The 12,638-nt window shown below is 44.2% G+C and overlaps 4 non-coding genes across 4 annotated transcripts; all 4 read right to left on the minus strand.

Moving 5' to 3' along the window:
- Positions 1 to 1,319: 1,319 nt before the first annotated feature.
- Positions 1,320 to 1,401, minus strand: trnas-aga (transfer RNA serine (anticodon AGA)). The gene has a single exon. It is a non-coding gene; the product is annotated as a tRNA-Ser (tRNA).
- Positions 1,402 to 5,449: 4,048 nt separating this feature from the next.
- On the minus strand, positions 5,450 to 5,531 carry trnas-aga (transfer RNA serine (anticodon AGA)). Its single transcript has one exon. It is a non-coding gene; the product is annotated as a tRNA-Ser (tRNA).
- A 1,975-nt stretch (positions 5,532 to 7,506) lies between these two features.
- trnas-aga (transfer RNA serine (anticodon AGA)) lies at positions 7,507 to 7,588 on the minus strand. The gene has a single exon. It is a non-coding gene; the product is annotated as a tRNA-Ser (tRNA).
- A 1,985-nt stretch (positions 7,589 to 9,573) lies between these two features.
- On the minus strand, positions 9,574 to 9,655 carry trnas-aga (transfer RNA serine (anticodon AGA)). Its single transcript has one exon. It is a non-coding gene; the product is annotated as a tRNA-Ser (tRNA).
- Between the last annotated feature and the right edge of the window lie 2,983 nt (positions 9,656 to 12,638).

The raw sequence follows: 12,638 nt of genomic DNA on the forward strand, positions 1-12,638 counted from the left end.
TAGGCTGTCACTGAAAATAAGAATTTGTTCTTAACTGACTTGCGTAGTTAAATAAAGGTAAAATACATTTGGGAGGAGGAGCTCGTGGTAATGGCTGGAAGCGGAATCAGTGGAATGGTATCAAATGCATCAAACACATAGTTTGATTCCATTCCAGACATTATTATGAGCCGTCCTCCCCTCAGCAGCCTCCACTGATATAACATTATCATAGTATTATAAAGAGAACATTGGTGAAAACTGTTAGTACAGAAATATCTGTACTATCCGACAGGATGCTCTCGATTGTGCAGTTGTAAAAGTTTGTGAGTGTTTTTGGTGACAAGCCAAATTTCTTCAGCCTCCTGAGGTTGAAAAGGCGCTGCTGCGCCTTCTTCACCACGCTGTGTGTCTGTGTGGGTGGACCATTTCAGTTTGTCCGTGATGTGTACGCCGAGGAACTTTCCACCTTCTCCACTACTGTCCCGTCGATATGGATAAGGGGCTTCTCCCTCTGCTGTTTCCTGAAGTCCACGATCATCTCCTTTGTTTTGTTGACATTGAGTGTGAGGTTATTTTCCTGACACCACACTCCGAGGGCCCTCACCTCCTCCCTGTAGGCCGTCTCGTCGCTGTTGGTAATCAAGCCTACCACTGTAGTGTCGTCTGCAAACTTGATGATTGAGTTGGAGGCGTGCATGGCCACGCAGTCATGGGTGAACAGAGAGTACAGGAGAGGGCTGAGAACGCACCCTTGTGGGGCCCCAGTGTTGAGGATCAGCGGGGTGGAGATGTTGTTTCCTACATTCACCACCTACGGGCCGGCCCTTTTGCAATGTAACGTTAGCTAATGCATTGGAGTCAGAAGGACAAAAATGAAAGCAACCTTTCCATTGGAAACAGGCTAAAAACAATCAAACATAGCCTCATATTTATCTCATTATAGCTAGCTAATACATCCGTGTGATATCCAAACAGCTAACTTTAGCTAGCTACTACTACTGGACAGTAGATGCTGTTAGCAACAACAACAAAAAACTGCATTCAACATTGCAAGGCGATGTAGCTAAGGTTATTTACTCACGTTTAGCGCAAGGGAATCGAAATCATCGTCAAGTATGTCCTCAAGAAGGGCATCTATCTATATCTTCGCTGTCCGTTTTTCTGGGTGTATCGTCAGTGGTGCTGACGGTGTGAAGCGAGGAACAGTTTTAGCAAGCTAACGTTACATAGCTAACTACGTGATTTAGCTAACATGCTTGATGAAATAACAATGCATTTTAGGAAGGCTGATACAATGTAAACGCCTGGGCATTACCAATCACAGGAGAAAAATATCACGTTGTCGGCAGGATTCGAACCTGCGCGGGAAGATCCCAATGGATTTCTAGTCCATCGCCTTAACCACTCGGCCACGACAACTGCTGATGCTATTGAAGACAGAAACCGGTAATAGCCAACATAAAATTACAAATATATCAGACACTGACTGATATTATGTTTTAGCAAAACTCAAATTACGTTGGTAACCATTTTTTCCAGGCTGTATCATCACAACCGGCAGTGATTGATAGGCCCAGAGGGCAGCGCACAATTGGCCCTGCGTCATCCGTGTTTGGCAGGTGTAGGCCTTCATTGAAAATACGAATTTGTTCTTAACTGATTTGCCTAGTTAAATAATAAATAAATAAAAATAGCAATAAGGCACCTCGGGGGATTGTGGTATATCGCCAAAGGGGGAGATCAAGCTGATCCTAACTGTTATAGGCCTATTTCTATTTTTCCCCGTTTATCAAAAGTGTTGGAAAACTTGTCAATAATCAATTGACTGGCTTTCTTGATGTCTATAGTATTCTCTCTGGTATGCAATCTGTTTTTTTTTTGTCTCAGCCACTGCCTGTCACCAAGGGAGTACCCCAAGGCTCAACCCTTACTTATTGTTTAAACAGAAAACACAGGAGATTGGTGGCACCTCCTAGTGGTTAAAGCGTTGGACTAGTAACCGGAAGGTTGCAAGTTCAAATCCCTGAACTGACAAGGTACAAATCTTTCGTTCTGCCCCTGAACTGACAGTTAACCCACTGTTCCTAGGCCGTCACTGAAAATAAGAATTTGTTCTTAACTGACTTGCGTAGTTAAATAAAGGTAAAATACATTTGGGAGGAGGAGCTCGTGGTAATGGCTGGAAGCGGAATCAGTGGAATGGTATCAAATGCATCAAACACATAGTTTGATTCCATTCCAGACATTATTATGAGCCGTCCTCCCCTCAGCAGCCTCCACTGATATAACATTATCATAGTATTATAAAGAGAACATTGGTGAAAACTGTTAGTACAGAAATATCTGTACTATCCGACAGGATGCTCTCGATTGTGCAGTTGTAAAAGTTTGTGAGTGTTTTTGGTGACAAGCCAAATTTCTTCAGCCTCCTGAGGTTGAAAAGGCGCTGCTGCGCCTTCTTCACCACGCTGTGTGTCTGTGTGGGTGGACCATTTCAGTTTGTCCGTGATGTGTACGCCGAGGAACTTTCCACCTTCTCCACTACTGTCCCGTTGATATGGATAGGGGGCTTCTCCCTCTGCTGTTTCCTGAAGTCCACGATCATCTCCTTTGTTTTGTTGACATTGAGTGTGAGGTTATTTTCCTGACACCACACTCCGAGGGCCCTCACCTCCTCCCTGTAGGCCGTCTCGTCGCTGTTGGTAATCAAGCCTACCACTGTAGTGTCGTCTGCAAACTTGATGATTGAGTTGGAGGCGTGCATGGCCACGCAGTCATGGGTGAACAGGGAGTACAGGAGAGGGCTGAGAACGCACCCTTGTGGGGCCCCAGTGTTGAGGATCAGCGGGGTGGAGATGTTGTTTCCTACATTCACCACCTACGGGCCGGCCCTTTTGCAATGTAACGTTAGCTAATGCATTGGAGTCAGAAGGACAAAAATGAAAGCAACCTTTCCATTGGAAACAGGCTAAAAACAATCAAACATAGCCTCATATTTATCTCATTATAGCTAGCTAATACATCCGTGTGATATCCAAACAGCTAACTTTAGCTAGCTACTACTACTGGACAGTAGATGCTGTTAGCAACAACAACAAAAAACTGCATTCAACATTGCAAGGCGATGTAGCTAAGGTTATTTACTCACGTTTAGCGCAAGGGAATCGAAATCATCGTCAAGTATGTCCTCAAGAAGGGCATCTATATCTTCGCTGTCCGTTTTTCTGGGTATATCGTCAGTGGTGCTGACGGTGTGAAGCGAGGAACAGTTTTAGCAAGCTAACGTTACATAGCTAACTACGTGATTTAGCTAACATGCTTGATGAAATAACAATGCATTTTAGGAAGGCTGATACAATGTAAACGCCTGGGCATTACCAATCACAGGAGAAAAATATCACGTTGTCGGCAGGATTCGAACCTGCGCGGGAAGATCCCAATGCATTTCTAGTCCATCGCCTTAACCACTCGGCCACGACAACTGCTGATGCTGTTGAAGACAGAAACCGGTAATAGCCAACATAAAATTACAAATATATCAGACACTGACTGATATTATGTTTTAGCAAAACTCAAATTACGTTGGTAACCATTTTTTCCAGGCTGTATCATCACAACCGGCAGTGATTGATAGGCCCAGAGGGCAGCGCACAATTGGCCCTGCGTCATCCGTGTTTGGCAGGTGTAGGCCTTCATTGAAAATACGAATTTGTTCTTAACTGATTTGCCTAGTTAAATAATAAATAAATAAAAATAGCAATAAGGCACCTCGGGGGATTGTGGTATATCGCCAAAGGGGGAGATCAAGCTGATCCTAACTGTTATAGGCCTATTTCTATTTTTCCCCGTTTATCAAAAGTGTTGGAAAACTTGTCAATAATCAATTGACTGGCTTTCTTGATGTCTATAGTATTCTCTCTGGTATGCAATCTGTTTTTTTTTTGTCTCAGCCACTGCCTGTCACCAAGGGAGTACCCCAAGGCTCAACCCTTATTTATTGTTTAAACAGAAAACACAGGAGATTGGTGGCACCTCCTAGTGGTTAAAATGTTGGACTAGTAACCGGAAGGTTGCAAGTTCAAATCCCTGAGCTGACAAGGTACAAATCTTTCGTTCTGCCCCTGAACTGACAGTTAACCCACTGTTCCTAGGCCGTCACTGAAAATAAGAATTTGTTCTTAACTGACTTGCGTAGTTAAATAAAGGTAAAATACATTTGGGAGGAGGAGCTCGTGGTAATGGCTGGAAGCGGAATCAGTGGAATGGTATCAAATGCATCAAACACATAGTTTGATTCCATTCCAGACATTATTATGAGCGGTCCTCCCCTCAGCAGCCTCCACTGATATAACATTATCATAGTATTATAAAGAGAACATTGGTGAAAACTGTTAGTACAGAAATATCTGTACTATCCGACAGGATGCTCTCGATTGTGCAGTTGTAAAAGTTTGTGAGTGTTTTTGGTGACAAGCCAAATTTCTTCAGCCTCCTGAGGTTGAAAAGGCGCTGCTGCGCCTTCTTCACCACGCTGTGTGTCTGTGTGGGTGGACCATTTCAGTTTGTCCGTGATGTGTACGCCGAGGAACTTTCCACCTTCTCCACTACTGTCCCGTCGATATGGATAGGGGGCTTCTCCCTCTGCTGTTTCCTGAAGTCCACGATCATCTCCTTTGTTTTGTTGACATTGAGTGTGAGGTTATTTTCCTGACACCACACTCCGAGGGCCCTCACCTCCTCCCTGTAGGCCGTCTCGTCGCTGTTGGTAATCAAGCCTACCACTGTAGTGTCGTCTGCAAACTTGATGATTGAGTTGGAGGCGTGCATGGCCACGCAGTCATGGGTGAACAGGGAGTACAGGAGAGGGCTGAGAACGCACCCTTGTGGGGCCCCAGTGTTGAGGATCAGCGGGGTGGAGATGTTGTTTCCTACATTCACCACCTACGGGCCGGCCCTTTTGCAATGTAACGTTAGCTAATGCATTGGAGTCAGAAGGACAAAAATGAAAGCAACCTTTCCATTGGAAACAGGCTAAAAACAATCAAACATAGCCTCATATTTATCTCATTATAGCTAGCTAATACATCCGTGTGATATCCAAACAGCTAACTTTAGCTAGCTACTACTACTGGACAGTAGATGCTGTTAGCAACAACAACAAAAAACTGCATTCAGCATTGCAAGGCGATGTAGCTAAGGTTATTTACTCACGTTTAGCGCAAGGGAATCGAAATCATCGTCAAGTATGTCCTCAAGAAGGGCATCTATCTATATCTTCGCTGTCCGTTTTTCTGGGTGTATCGTCAGTGGTGCTGACGGTGTGAAGCGAGGAACAGTTTTAGCAAGCTAACGTTACATAACTAACGACGTGATTTAGCTAACATGCTTGATGAAATAACAATGCATTTTAGGAAGGCTGATACAATGTAAACGCCTGGGCATTACCAATCACAGGAGAAAAATATCACGTTGTCGGCAGGAGTCGAACCTGCGCGGGAAGATCCCAATGGATTTCTAGTCCATCGCCTTAACCACTCGGCCACGACAACTGCTGATGCTACTGAAGACAGAAACCGGTAATAGCCAACATAAAATTACAAATATATCAGACACTGACTGATATTATGTTTTAGCAAAACTCAAATTACGTTGGTAACCATTTTTTCCAGGCTGTATCATCACAACCGGCAGTGATTGATAGGCCCAGAGGGCAGCGCACAATTGGCCCTGCGTCATCCGTGTTTGGCAGGTGTAGGCCTTCATTGAAAATACGAATTTGTTCTTAACTGATTTGCCTAGTTAAATAATAAATAAATAAAAATAGCAATAAGGCACCTCGGGGGATTGTGGTATATCGCCAAAGGGGGAGATCAAGCTGATCCTAACTGTTATAGGCCTATTTCTATTTTTCCCCGTTTATCAAAAGTGTTGGAAAACTTGTCAATAATCAATTGACTGGCTTTCTTGATGTCTATAGTATTCTCTCTGGTATGCAATCTGTTTGTTTTTTGTCTCAGCCACTGCCTGTCACCAAGGGAGTACCCCAAGGCTCAACCCTTACTTATTGTTTAAACAGAAAACACAGGAGATTGGTGGCACCTCCTAGTGGTTAAAGCGTTGGACTAGTAACCGGAAGGTTGCAAGTTCAAATCCCCGAACTGACAAGGTACAAATCTTTCGTTCTGCCCCTGAACTGACAGTTAACCCACTGTTCCTAGGCTGTCACTGAAAATAAGAATTTGTTCTTAACTGACTTGCGTAGTTAAATAAAGGTAAAATACATTTGGGAGGAGGAGCTCGTGGTAATGGCTGGAAGCGGCATCAGTGGAATGGTATCAAATGCATCAAACACATAGTTTGATTCCATTCCAGACATTATTATGAGCCGTCCTCACCTCAGCAGCCTCCACTGATATAACATTATCATAGTATTATAAAGAGAACATTGGTGAAAACTGTTAGTACAGAAATATCTGTACTATCCGACAGGATGCTCTCGATTGTGCAGTTGTAAAAGTTTTTGGTGACAAGCCAAATTTCTTCAGCCTCCTGAGGTTGAAAAGGCGCTGCTGCGCCTTCTTCACCACGCTGTGTGTCTGTGTGGGTGGACCATTTCAGTTTGTCCGTGATGTGTACGCCGAGGAACTTTCCACCTTCTCCACTACTGTCCCGTCGATATGGATAGGGGGCTTCTCCCTCTGCTGTTTCCTGAAGTCCACGATCATCTCCTTTGTTTTGTTGACATTGAGTGTGAGGTTATTTTCCTGACACCACACTCCGAGGGCCCTCACCTCCTCCCTGTAGGCCGTCTCGTCGCTGTTGGTAATCAAGCCTACCACTGTAGTGTCGTCTGCAAACTTGATGATTGAGTTGGAGGCGTGCATGGCCACGCAGTCATGGGTGAACAGGGAGTACAGGAGAGGGCTGAGAACGCACCCTTGTGGGGCCCCAGTGTTGAGGATCAGCGGGGTGGAGATGTTGTTTCCTACATTCACCACCTACGGGCCGGCCCTTTTGCAATGTAACGTTAGCTAATGCATTGGAGTCAGAAGGACAAAAATGAAAGCAACCTTTCCATTGGAAACAGGCTAAAACCAATCAAACATAGCCTCATATTTATCTCATTATAGCTAGCTAATACATCCGTGTGATATCCAAACAGCTAACTTTAGCTAGCTACTACTACTGGACAGTAGATGCTGTTAGCAACAACAACAAAAAACTGCATTCAGCATTGCAAGGCGATGTAGCTAAGGTTATTTACTCACGTTTAGCGCAAGGGAATCGAAATCATCGTCAAGTATGTCCTCAAGAAGGGCATCTATCTATATCTTCGCTGTCCGTTTTTCTGGGTGTATCGTCAGTGGTGCTGACGGTGTGAAGCGAGGAACAGTTTTAGCAAGCTAACGTTACATAACTAACGACGTGATTTAGCTAACATGCTTGATGAAATAACAATGCATTTTAGGAAGGCTGATACAATGTAAACGCCTGGGCATTACCAATCACAGGAGAAAAATATCACGTTGTCGGCAGGAGTCGAACCTGCGCGGGAAGATCCCAATGGATTTCTAGTCCATCGCCTTAACCACTCGGCCACGACAACTGCTGATGCTATTGAAGACAGAAACCGGTAATAGCCAACATAAAATTACAAATATATCAGACACTGACTGATATTATGTTTTAGCAAAACTCAAATTACGTTGGTAACCATTTTTTCCAGGCTGTATCATCACAACCGGCAGTGATTGATAGGCCCAGAGGGCAGCGCACAATTGGCCCTGCGTCATCCGTGTTTGGCAGGTGTAGGCCTTCATTGAAAATACGAATTTGTTCTTAACTGATTTGCCTAGTTAAATAATAAATAAATAAAAATAGCAATAAGGCACCTCGGGGGATTGTGGTATATCGCCAAAGGGAGAGATCAAGCTGATCCTAACTGTTATAGGCCTATTTCTATTTTTCCCCGTTTATCAAAAGTGTTGGAAAACTTGTCAATAATCAATTGACTGGCTTTCTTGATGTCTATAGTATTCTCTCTGGTATGCAATCTGTTTGTTTTTTGTCTCAGCCACTGCCTGTCACCAAGGGAGTACCCCAAGGCTCAACCCTTACTTATTGTTTAAACAGAAAACACAGGAGATTGGTGGCACCTCCTAGTGGTTAAAGCGTTGGACTAGTAACCGGAAGGTTGCAAGTTCAAATCCCCGAACTGACAAGGTACAAATCTTTCATTCTGCCCCTGAACTGACAGTTAACCCACTGTTCCTAGGCCGTCACTGAAAATAAGAATTTGTTCTTAACTGACTTGCGTAGTTAAATAAAGGTAAAATACATTTGGGAGGAGGAGCTCGTGGTAATGGCTGGAAGCGGAATCAGTGGAATGGTATCAAATGCATCAAACACATAGTTTGATTCCATTCCAGACATTATTATGAGCCGTCCTCCCCTCAGCAGCCTCCACTGATATAACATTATCATAGTATTATAAAGAGAACATTGGTGAAAACTGTTAGTACAGAAATATCTGTACTATCCGACAGGATGCTCTCGATTGTGCAGTTGTAAAAGTTTGTGAGTGTTTTTGGTGACAAGCCAAATTTCTTCAGCCTCCTGAGGTTGAAAAGGCGCTGCTGCGCCTTCTTCACCACGCTGTGTGTCTGTGTGGGTGGACCATTTCAGTTTGTCCGTGATGTGTACGCCGAGGAACTTTCCACCTTCTCCACTACTGTCCCGTCGATATGGATAGGGGGCTTCTCCCTATGCTGTTTCCTGAAGTCCACGATCATCTCCTTTGTTTTGTTGACATTGAGTGTGAGGTTATTTTCCTGACACCACACTCCGAGGGCCCTCACCTCCTCCCTGTAGGCCGTCTCGTCGCTGTTGGTAATCAAGCCTACCACTGTAGTGTCGTCTGCAAACTTGATGATTGAGTTGGAGGCGTGCATGGCCACGCAGTCATGGGTGAACAGGGAGTACAGGAGAGGGCTGAGAACGCACCCTTGTGGGGCCCCAGTGTTGAGGATCAGCGGGGTGGAGATGTTGTTTCCTACATTCACCACCTACGGGCCGGCCCTTTTGCAATGTAACGTTAGCTAATGCATTGGAGTCAGAAGGACAAAAATGAAAGCAACCTTTCCATTGGAAACAGGCTAAAAACAATCAAACATAGCCTCATATTTATCTCATTATAGCTAGCTAATACATCCGTGTGATATCCAAACAGCTAACTTTAGCTAGCTACTACTACTGGACAGTAGATGCTGTTAGCAACAACAACAAAAAACTGCATTCAACATTGCAAGGCGATGTAGCTAAGGTTATTTACTCACGTTTAGCGCAAGGGAATCGAAATCATCGTCAAGTATGTCCTCAAGAAGGGCATCTATCTATATCTTCGCTGTCCGTTTTTCTGGGTGTATCGTCAGTGGTGCTGACGGTGTGAAGCGAGGAACAGTTTTAGCAAGCTAACGTTACATAGCTAACTACGTGATTTAGCTAACATGCTTGATGAAATAACAATGCATTTTAGGAAGGCTGATACAATGTAAACGCCTGGGCATTACCAATCACAGGAGAAAAATATCACGTTGTCGGCAGGATTCGAACCTGCGCGGGAAGATCCCAATGGATTTCTAGTCCATCGCCTTAACCACTCGGCCACGACAACTGCTGATGCTATTGAAGACAGAAACCGGTAATAGCCAACATAAAATTACAAATATATCAGACACTGACTGATATTATGTTTTAGCAAAACTCAAATTACGTTGGTAACCATTTTTTCCAGGCTGTATCATCACAACCAGCAGTGATTGATAGGCCCAGAGGGCAGCGCACAATTGGCCCTGCGTCATCCGTGTTTGGCAGGTGTAGGCCTTCATTGAAAATACGAATTTGTTCTTAACTGATTTGCCTAGTTAAATAATAAATAAATAAAAATAGCAATAAGGCACCTCGGGGGATTGTGGTATATCGCCAAAGGGGGAGATCAAGCTGATCCTAACTGTTATAGGCCTATTTCTATTTTTCCCCGTTTATCAAAAGTGTTGGAAAACTTGTCAATAATCAATTGACTGGCTTTCTTGATGTCTATAGTATTCTCTCTGGTATGCAATCTGTTTGTTTTTTGTCTCAGCCACTGCCTGTCACCAAGGGAGTACCCCAAGGCTCAACCCTTACTTATTGTTTAAACAGAAAACACAGGAGATTGGTGGCACCTCCTAGTGGTTAAAGCGTTGGACTAGTAACCGGAAGGTTGCAAGTTCAAATCCCCGAACTGACAAGGTACAAATCTTTCGTTCTGCCCCTGAACTGACAGTTAACCCACTGTTCCTAGGCTGTCACTGAAAATAAGAATTTGTTCTTAACTGACTTGCGTAGTTAAATAAAGGTAAAATACATTTGGGAGGAGGAGCTCGTGGTAATGGCTGGAAGCGGAATCAGTGGAATGGTATCAAATGCATCAAACACATAGTTTGATTCCATTCCAGACATTATTATGAGCCGTCCTCCCCTCAGCAGCCTCCACTGATATAACATTATCATAGTATTATAAAGAGAACATTGGTGAAAACTGTTAGTACAGAAATATCTGTACTATCCGACAGGATGCTCTCGATTGTGCAGTTGTAAAAGTTTGTGAGTGTTTTTGGTGACAAGCCAAATTTCTTCAGCCTCCTGAGGTTGAAAAGGCGCTGCTGCGCCTTCTTCACCACGCTGTGTGTCTGTGTGGGTGGACCATTTCAGTTTGTCCGTGATGTGTACGCCGAGGAACTTTCCACCTTCTCCACTACTGTCCCGTTGATATGGATAGGGGGCTTCTCCCTCTGCTGTTTCCTGAAGTCCACGATCATCTCCTTTGTTTTGTTGACATTGAGTGTGAGGTTATTTTCCTGACACCACACTCCGAGGGCCCTCACCTCCTCCCTGTAGGCCGTCTCGTCGCTGTTGGTAATCAAGCCTACCACTGTAGTGTCGTCTGCAAACTTGATGATTGAGTTGGAGGCGTGCATGGCCACGCAGTCATGGGTGAACAGGGAGTACAGGAGAGGGCTGAGAACGCACCCTTGTGGGGCCCCAGTGTTGAGGATCAGCGGGGTGGAGATGTTGTTTCCTACATTCACCACCTACGGGCCGGCCCTTTTGCAATGTAACGTTAGCTAATGCATTGGAGTCAGAAGGACAAAAATGAAAGCAACCTTTCCATTGGAAACAGGCTAAAAACAATCAAACATAGCCTCATATTTATCTCATTATAGCTAGCTAATACATCCGTGTGATATCCAAACAGCTAACTTTAGCTAGCTACTACTACTGGACAGTAGATGCTGTTAGCAACAACAACAAAAAACTGCATTCAACATTGCAAGGCGATGTAGCTCAGGTTATTTACTCACGTTTAGCGCAAGGGAATCGAAATCATCGTCAAGTATGTCCTCAAGAAGGGCATCTATCTATATCTTCGCTGTGATTGATAGGCCCAGAGGGCAGCGCACAATTGGCCCTGCGTCATCCGTGTTTGGCAGGTGTAGGCCTTCATTGAAAATACGAATTTGTTCTTAACTGATTTGCCTAGTTAAATAATAAATAAATAAAAATAGCAATAAGGCACCTCGGGGGATTGTGGTATATCGCCAAAGGGGGAGATCAAGCTGATCCTAACTGTTATAGGCCTATTTCTATTTTTCCCCGTTTATCAAAAGTGTTGGAAAACTTGTCAATAATCAATTGACTGGCTTTCTTGATGTCTATAGTATTCTCTCTGGTATGCAATCTGTTTTTTTTTTGTCTCAGCCACTGCCTGTCACCAAGGGAGTACCCCAAGGCTCAACCCTTACTTATTGTTTAAACAGAAAACACAGGAGATTGGTGGCACCTCCTAGTGGTTAAAGTGTTGGACTAGTAACCGGAAGGTTGCAAGGTCAAATCCCTGAGCTGACAAGGTACAAATCTTTCGTTCTGCCCCTGAACTGACAGTTAACCCACTGTTCCTAGGCCGTCACTGAAAATAAGAATTTGTTCTTAACTGACTTGCGTAGTTAAATAAAGGTAAAATACATTTGGGAGGAGGAGCTCGTGGTAATGGCTGGAAGCGGAATCAGTGGAATGGTATCAAATGCATCAAACACATAGTTTGATTCCATTCCAGACATTATTATGAGCCGTCCTCCCCTCAGCAGCCTCCACTGATATAACATTATCATAGTATTATAAAGAGAACATTGGTGAAAACTGTTAGTACAGAAATATCTGTACTATCCGACAGGATGCTCTCGATTGTGCAGTTGTAAAAGTTTGTGAGTGTTTTTGGTGACAAGCCAAATTTCTTCAGCCTCCTGAGGTTGAAAAGGCGCTGCTGCGCCTTCTTCACCACGCTGTGTGTCTGTGTGGGTGGACCATTTCAGTTTGTCCGTGATGTGTACGCCGAGGAACTTTCCACCTTCTCCACTACTGTCCCGTCGATATGGATAGGGGGCTTCTCCCTCTGCTGTTTCCTGAAGTCCACGATCATCTCCTTTGTTTTGTTGACATTGAGTGTGAGGTTATTTTCCTGACACCACACTCCGAGGGCCCTCACCTCCTCCCTGTAGGCCGTCTCGTCGCTGTTGGTAATCAAGCCTACCACTGTAGTGTCGTCTGCAAACTTGATG

The sequence above is a fragment of the Oncorhynchus mykiss genome, chromosome 2 (genome assembly GCF_057628025.1).
Source record: "Oncorhynchus mykiss isolate SJ-2025 chromosome 2, ASM5762802v1, whole genome shotgun sequence".
Classification (NCBI taxonomy): Eukaryota; Metazoa; Chordata; class Actinopteri; order Salmoniformes; family Salmonidae; genus Oncorhynchus; species Oncorhynchus mykiss.